The sequence below is a fragment of the Felis catus genome, chromosome A1, assembly GCF_018350175.1.
Source record: "Felis catus isolate Fca126 chromosome A1, F.catus_Fca126_mat1.0, whole genome shotgun sequence".
Taxonomy (NCBI): domain Eukaryota; kingdom Metazoa; phylum Chordata; class Mammalia; order Carnivora; family Felidae; genus Felis; species Felis catus.
The window spans coordinates 119,292,903-119,300,868 of NC_058368.1; the positions used below are offsets into that span (position 1 = coordinate 119,292,903).

Sequence of the window (7,966 nt, forward strand, 5' to 3'; positions counted from 1 at the left end):
GGTGAAAATCAGGAACACTCCACACCCAGTAGCAAAGGAGACTGAGGAAGGTTTGGCCAGGAAGAATATGAAAGGGATGTTGGGGCCAATTATGATCTCTACCTTATGACCAGATGGTAAGAGCCATGACCTCAAGGTATGCTCAGTCCTGTCACTACCAAACCTCTTGTGCTTGATACAATGACTCATACATCATAGAATCTTAGTAAATATTTGTCGACTGGATGTATGATAAGTATTGTGTGAATAACAAGGAAAGGACTGAACCTAGAATAAAATTCAAACACTTTAAGTCTTACCTCTAATAGATGGGTTCATCCACTAAAAATCTAAGAAGCAGCTCAGCTGATCCCATGAATGCTGATGAAACTTTATCATTTGGTTGAGATGTTTAAAAACCAAGGACCACTTATACCAATTCACTTAAAAATTGTTCAGTTTTAAGCTTCTAAATAATTTACACGTGCATACATATTTGACTACATAAGCTGTTTGCTGAATAAATGTCAAGAAAAAACATTGGTTTCACGTGGTTTTCAGAGACCAAAGGGAGGGCATGTAAACATTTACAATGAACAAACACAGCCTCAATTCAGTGTCTTGGTACAAGGGGCTTTGGAATAAATGGGAAAAACAATTCTCTGTGTTTTAAGTTTCCCTTGAAGGACCTTACTATTGCATGCCATCCAGAAAGCCTAGCAACCAATTTATAAGCTCTCATAAATCAATCTTTGCTGGGTAGTAGCCCACTTTGTGTTCTAATTGTAAGCATTTCTACTTCTACCAGAAAGGAATACCAATGTAGAAGCTCTGGAGATGTGGCTAATTCTTGCAGGTACAATAGGAGAAAATGATGACTAATGGGCTACATTCTCAAGATCACAAGAGAACTGTAGATTAACAAGTAAAAAGAATAATTATCCCCCAATCATAGACATTAGAAAACCAGGATACTGCAGAGATGAATTGCTCCAGCATGCCAAAGAAACTAATGAAGTCATTCCCCCATCTATGCTTCAAGATAAAGATACAACGCACGCGCACACACACACACATACACACACACACACACACACACGCAAACACGCAAACACGCACACATGCACACACGCACACACATTTTAAGAAAAATGAAACAGCAGGTCGCTGTTACTTATGATTGTGTTCTTTTTTCTCTAATGGACTGATGATATGTTATAAAGGGTTATATAGATAAGTCATCCCACGTCAAATCACTGCTTGAATAAAATATTTCTATCCCATTTAACCAGATACTACAGAATAAAACATAAAATCAACAGGCACTAAAAATGAAGACGAAATAAAAAAAGAAAGAAACCACAATGGTCCTCCACTTAACCTGCAGAACGTGCCTGATTCTCTTCCATGACCAGTTTCAAACGATTTCATCTCCACTTTGATGTTGGACATCTAGATGACCAAATTTCTAGTTTTAGGTTATGGGACTGCTTATCTTGGAGTTTATAGTTTAAGATCTATAAAAATGAGGAATATAACATAACAACATCAGGACTGAAACACTGCTTAGTGATTATCTGGCTTTAGGGTACATCAGAGTCACCAGCACAGTTCATTAAAATGTAGGTTGGAGGTTTTGATTTAGTGGATCTGGAGTGGAGTCTGGAAATTTGTATTTTTTTTACAAGTTGCCAGGTGATGCTGATGTGGCTGTCCCAGGGGCCACACTTTGAGAACCAATATATTAAGTTAATCAAATACCTGATTGGAGATCCTTCATATGTCTGGAATACAGAATAGATTTCTGCCCTTAAAAGGACAGTTTTGCCCAAACCATAGATACTTTCATACCAGCACTCATTGTATCTACCTTTATTTAAAATTCCTTTTTGGGGTATATTTAAGGATTTTCTTTTAATGTAATGAAATGCTAGTATAAATAACAGTAATTTGTAAGAGTGTTCGCAACATACAATTGAAAAACAAGTGAAACTGAATATTTAATAGCTTTCAAATACAAATATTTATAAGAATAGTAAAAACCAAGTAAAATAAAGGTCAGGCAGGCACAGTGACTCTGAAGTTCTTAACAGGTATGATGGCTATTCTGTCAGTAGAGTTGACAAGCTCAGAGTCAAAAGTCTCCAATGACTTTGTTGTGCTTGTGTGTGTTTTAGGGGTCTCTACGTCCAACAATAGAGTCACATCTCTTGAGGCCTGTTTTTTTGCAGGATTCAAACTGCAATTTGATTTGATGGATCTCATGACAATGTATCAACTGGCCTTCTGGATGACTGTTCTCCACCTCAAGAGTCCACCAGCATGGCCTCTTGGAAAGTCTTCCACTGCTCCTTCGGAACTGATAATAGGTTGGTGGAGTAGAAGACCAGGGTGCAAACTCACTTCCAGTTACCAAAAGCAGTGTGACTTGATCACTCTGAAGTCAATGTTTCTGACTGTCAAATGGAGCTTTTTCTACCCCTTGCAATGATGGAATGGAGTATGATACACGAAGGTGCCTGGAATGTTTAGGCCCCTGGAAAACAGGACCTGAGACCCAGTAGGCCCATCAGTCAATTTTTCTAATCCTTTTTTTTTTTCTGTATAGGAAAACTTTTGAAATGGTAACAAAATCGACTCTAGATTAAGCAAACTTCAGAGGGCACATTACTGGGACCCAGGTGAGCCTGCAGGCTAATAATTTTGACACGAGTTCACAACCTTGCTCTGCTTCTCACTGGCAGTGTGACCTTCATAAGGTTAGCTCAAAGTCCCTGATTTTCAGGTTTGTTTCTTTCTTACAGAGTTGTTGTGAGCATGAAATAATTATGTATTAAGCATTAAACACAATAACACATGGTAAATATTCCATAAATGCTAGCTACTTCCACTGATAACATTTTGCACATAATTTCAGGGTATTCATGGATTTCTTTGAAGTCTATCTACAGATATGTTCACACTTGGGTCCCCTGGATACTGATGATTTATGATATGAGGTATTTTCCATGTATAATGCTGTTAATCCATCACTTGGTGGTTTGCTTTACAATGTATCTTTTTCTTCTGTCCTCAGATGATGGGTTCATGGACTTTGCAATGTTTTTTTTGACCTACTGAATGGAAAGCTCCAATGCAGCCTAGAAGCCTCTGAGTCTTGCAGATATGTTCAAACTCAGCCTGGACTCTGGTGACATGGCCTGCAGTGGTGCCTGTCTTTTCCTAGGAGTCCCTGAGGCATCCTCATTTTTCCTTCTTACTCCTCTCTGGCCTCTGCTGGCCCTTGCACACTGCTGCATTTGTGCTCTGTGACAGCCATGCATAGAACTCAGCCTGTTGACTGGTTTTCACAAGAAATCTGCACTGGGACTCTGGTGAAGAGTCCCATTGTCGAAGGCAAAATTTCACCTTCTTGACTGCTCCATTCTCCCTCCCCTCTTGCTCTCCAGCATACCAAAGAATCTCCTGCCTGGCTTCATTCATACACAGTCCTCAGCCATATCTACACCTGCCTTCTTTTACACCACTCTGGATTGAAAACATGCTTCAACTGGAAAAATCTGTGACAAAGTACGGTAAAGAAAGTTCATCTTTCTTTCCTTTTCTTGAGCTTTGTTTTGTAAGCATGTAGTTCTCTCTAACTTGCATACGGCTAGAATTAGAAATAGACATAGTTTTTCCCCTTGACTGGTTTTGAGATCAAAGACAAATGGGCAATCTCCCAAGATCTGGATGAAGTTTTCACACATCTTAAACCACACTCTGTATTATGCAAGCCTTTTGCACAGACAGGTGTGAATGTGGTGAAGGGGAACCGTACCACAAACTGTAAAGGAGAGCAGTAAGATGAACACTGATTGAGATGACAAAACACAGGCATTACATTACAGATTCCACACCAGCTCTCCAGACCCTGTGTTTGCTGTAATGTGAATACATCACCAAGAAAAGCCCTTCCCTTGCCTCTCATGATGACTTGAGCCCCCCAAACCATGCCGTTTGGGCAGGATTGACACTTTACACATCACTCAGCTGAGCTTCTTAAAGGAACATGGGAAAAACCATAATGCACCTGTCATTTTAACATTGGGAATTCAGTCAAACCGCAATGCCCAGTGATAAATCTAGAATGTGAGTCAAGGATGCTGATGTGCTCATCTTTCTGTCCCTAGCACCAGGCATCTTTCTATCCAATCTGAAAGAGATTAATCAACTTCACAATTCCCTTTTCAGAAATAATTTACAAGGGTTTGGGAAAGAGCCTGTTTGATTCAGAATAGAAACGTTCATGCGGGTTTCTCTATTTCTTCAGAAGCTCTCTTCATGGAATTCTAGGAGAGATTAGGATTGATCCTTAGGGATGGCAGCAAGGTGCCAACTGAAAGGGTCACCCAAATGGCACTGCAATATGAAGACAATTCTGCTTTCCTGGGTTTCTCTCCGGGAGTCAGGAGTCTACTGCATAAATTTGGAATTTTATTCTAAGGGCTGCTTGGGGATGAGGCGTAGGATTTCCAAGGGACATGTATAGTCACATTAGGTGATTGACGAATGGCCTTCTAAAAGATTTGGTCCCATTTCTCTGTGGGGTCGCACTTTTGCAGTAGAGAGAGGGCAAGTATGGGGATCATTTGGAATACTAGTGGTGAGACTGAGTGCAGCCACCAAGGTCTTTTTTCCCTGCCCAGTCTCCATGCAGTTTTCTGCCTCTCTGATGAATGAATGCTGAACAGATACTTAGAGAATCTGTATTTAAATTCATGCTAATCATCAGTCCTTCAGTGGGGACCCTTATGAATCTGGGCTGTGCACGGGAGCCCTCTGTGTATGCCAGCCAGCTACCAGCAGAGGTTCCGCGTTGCACTGAAGGAATTACTCCCATGAATTCATTCCTTTGGAGGGAGGCTGATCGATGAAAAGTTCAAGAGTTACAACAGCCTCAATGATTTAGGTTTATCATTTTCAAGTTCCCACTGACAGGAACTGGTTGGGGGGGTTACAGGAAGGAGGGGAAAGGGTGGAGAAGCCACATGCCTTAGACAACCCAGCAAATGTCTTAATAAATAGATAAGAATCTGGTTCACTTAGCATTTTCAATATTAGAAAGCAAGTAGGACCAAAGCGGGGGCTAAGAACTGCATGTTCTTCCCTACTAAGAGAAAAGAGATGCCACAAACTGATGTGTGCTCAACCTTCATGACTGGTGCAGGAGATCATTAACATTAGGTTGGGCATCGGCTCAGAGAAGGCTATAAATGATTCAGCTGGTAAACATCAAAGGAAAATTGATTTCTCCTCAAGTGCCCTCTACAATATTATTTCATTTGTCTCTAAAAGGTTAGATCGATTTTAATAACATCCCACTGTCTTGTGAATTCCTATTCATCCTTCAAAACCCACTCAGACACCAGTATCACAGACCAAAAAAGGTATACCCCAATCTCCTCCTGTTTAGGGCATCAATATGCATTTTCCATATGTATGTACTGTTACTCTCACTATACTGAATTTTCAGGTGTTCATTTGCAGGACTGTCTCTCCTACTGGGTAGGAGTTCCTTGAGTCCAGACATTGGTGTCATTTATCTCTGGGTACTTATTTTAACCTATAGTTTGGCACTGTATATGGTCTATACCTACTTAAGGGACACATTTATCATAAGTACAGTATTTATTCTGTAACTTCTGGTGGCCATGCAGAAACATCCTGGTGTCCTTTCTGGCTGCGGGTCATGGGCTAGTTACTCTAATCTAATTAAATTATTTCATGAATTAGATCATTGAATTTAAATAATTCTCTTGAGGCTGGAGAACTTGCTAAATGATCCAGCCATCTTTTATAAGTTTGTGATACACTTATTAGGTATGAAACCTGACCCACACAAGGCTGTTTATAGTTTTAATTATCCCATTTACTATGAATAGTCACATAGCACGTTACAAAGTATTAGTGCATTTATTGTATATGCCCCTTTCTAAAATAAGAAAAACTCAAAATTCCCTATTACATCTTGCCTCAAGGATTTCAGAAAAGGTACTCGGGACTTGTACAGTATGATCTCATCACGAGAACCCATATCATAGAGTAAGTGTCCTGGTTGATGCTTACTTCAGCAAAGCAACATCAACTACCATGTTAAATGGGTGTTAGTCACTTGGTTTTTATTGTTTGTGTTACTTTGTTTGTATTTAATTGTCAATGTATTTGGGATATAAATGTGGCAGAAGCTCTATACATTTTGCTGTTAATTTATAATTTTATGTTGATAATAGTTCAATGGTAATAAAAGCAACCTAAGTAAATAGAAAAAAATTAGATAAATGAATAAAAGAATTGCAGAGCCAAAATTAACTTAAAAAAAAAACAAACCTTACTTGGTCCTGGGGGACAGCATAAGTGATTTTGTGTCTGATTATACACAGAGATGTATATATAGCACTAGTTGTATACGTAAATATACAACATGTGCTGTTATATTGATGGACACTGCACACATTTGGATTAGTCTTCCTCCTACTTATACAGAGTCACAGAAATAAGTGATTCTTTCCCTCAACATGTCCTTTCTCTCCTTGTGCAGGGGTGATGCTAATCTTCTCTGTATCGTTCCAATGTTAGCATATGTGCTGCTGAAGTAGGCACACAACTTGTCCTTTTTCTGATTCCACCCTCCCTCCCCCACCGCCTCAGTGACCGCATGCAAACAGAAGTTCCAGCAGAACTAACGTGATCAGCCCCCCCCCCCCCCCCCCCCGCCATGTGGAATGAAGGTAGAACCACAATGGGAACACTTGCATGTTTACTCTCAGCCACAAGGATGGAAATTTAACAATACCTGTGATGTTTGTTTCAGACAGTAGTTACACACAGGGCCCAGAGAGATTGAATAAATAGATGAGGTGGGCAGGCTGTAAAAAAGAAAATCATGCAGGATGATAAGGAACAGCTAATTGAAACTCTTCAGTATCAGAGTGAAAACAGGCAGGGGTGGGAGACTCTGATGTGAAAGTAGGCAGTCAGGGGACTTTGAACTTCAACACCAGCTAGTTGTCACTATAATTTGGGATTATAAATCCAATTTGCTAGATCTTTTTTTTTTTTTTAAGGTGGGTGGTGGGGAGAAAACCAGGGTTCTGTGTGCATTCTCCTGAGTTTTTATATTGGCAACTAATTCCATGAAAAACATACAGTGGATCAAATAAAATACATCTGTGGGCCAGATTTGGTCTTTAGCCCATCACTTTGCATCCTGTGACTTAGAATCTGATGGCATCATTAGCATTCTGAACAAACTTGTCACACATGGTCCCTTATTTCTAACCCTGGATAAAAGGAGACGGAAACTTTTCTTGTGGTAAATCATATTATTTTCATCTGAGGTGACAGCCTTGGCTGTGGCCCAAGGGTTCACTTCTGGAAAAGAGAAATATCTCTCTGTCCTTGTTTATGGCTAATTGTATTAAAAATTATACTGGATTGAAGACACTGAAATAGATACTCAAAGACCAGCCTTACAGCCTTATAGACTTTTCCTTTCAAAGTGAAACTTAAATTGAAATTCATCCTTTTTCTATTCCTTAATTCAGACTTCTGAGAGTCTCTACAAGGTGCTGAGTGTCCATTGTTGAAGGGTCATTGGCTCAAAAGAACCTGTGAAATCAATCTGTTCCGTAAACAATTGACAAAAGCTTTATGACACAATGTTTTCTGGGAGCAAAATTATTTGGCAACATATTTGCAAAGCTGTAAAGGAGATAATTTTCACATTTCTTTCTTTCTAAATGTTTATTTACTTTGAGAGGGAGAGAGAGAACACCAGCCGGGCAGGGACAGAGAGAGAGAGAATTCCAAGCAGGATCCACTCTGTCAGTGCCGAGCCTGATGCAGGCCTTGATCCTACAAACCATGAGATCATGACCTGAGCCAAAATCAAGAGTCGGACACTTAACTGACTGAGTCACCCAGGTGCCCCACCAATTTCACATTT

General features: G+C 39.9%; 1 non-coding gene across 1 annotated transcript; it reads right to left on the minus strand.

Annotated features, from left to right (window-relative positions):
- Positions 1-6,513: 6,513 nt before the first annotated feature.
- LOC111556769 lies at positions 6,514-6,621 on the minus strand. The gene has a single exon (XR_002736502.1). It is a non-coding gene; the product is annotated as a U6 spliceosomal RNA (small nuclear RNA).
- Positions 6,622-7,966: the final 1,345 nt, after the last annotated feature.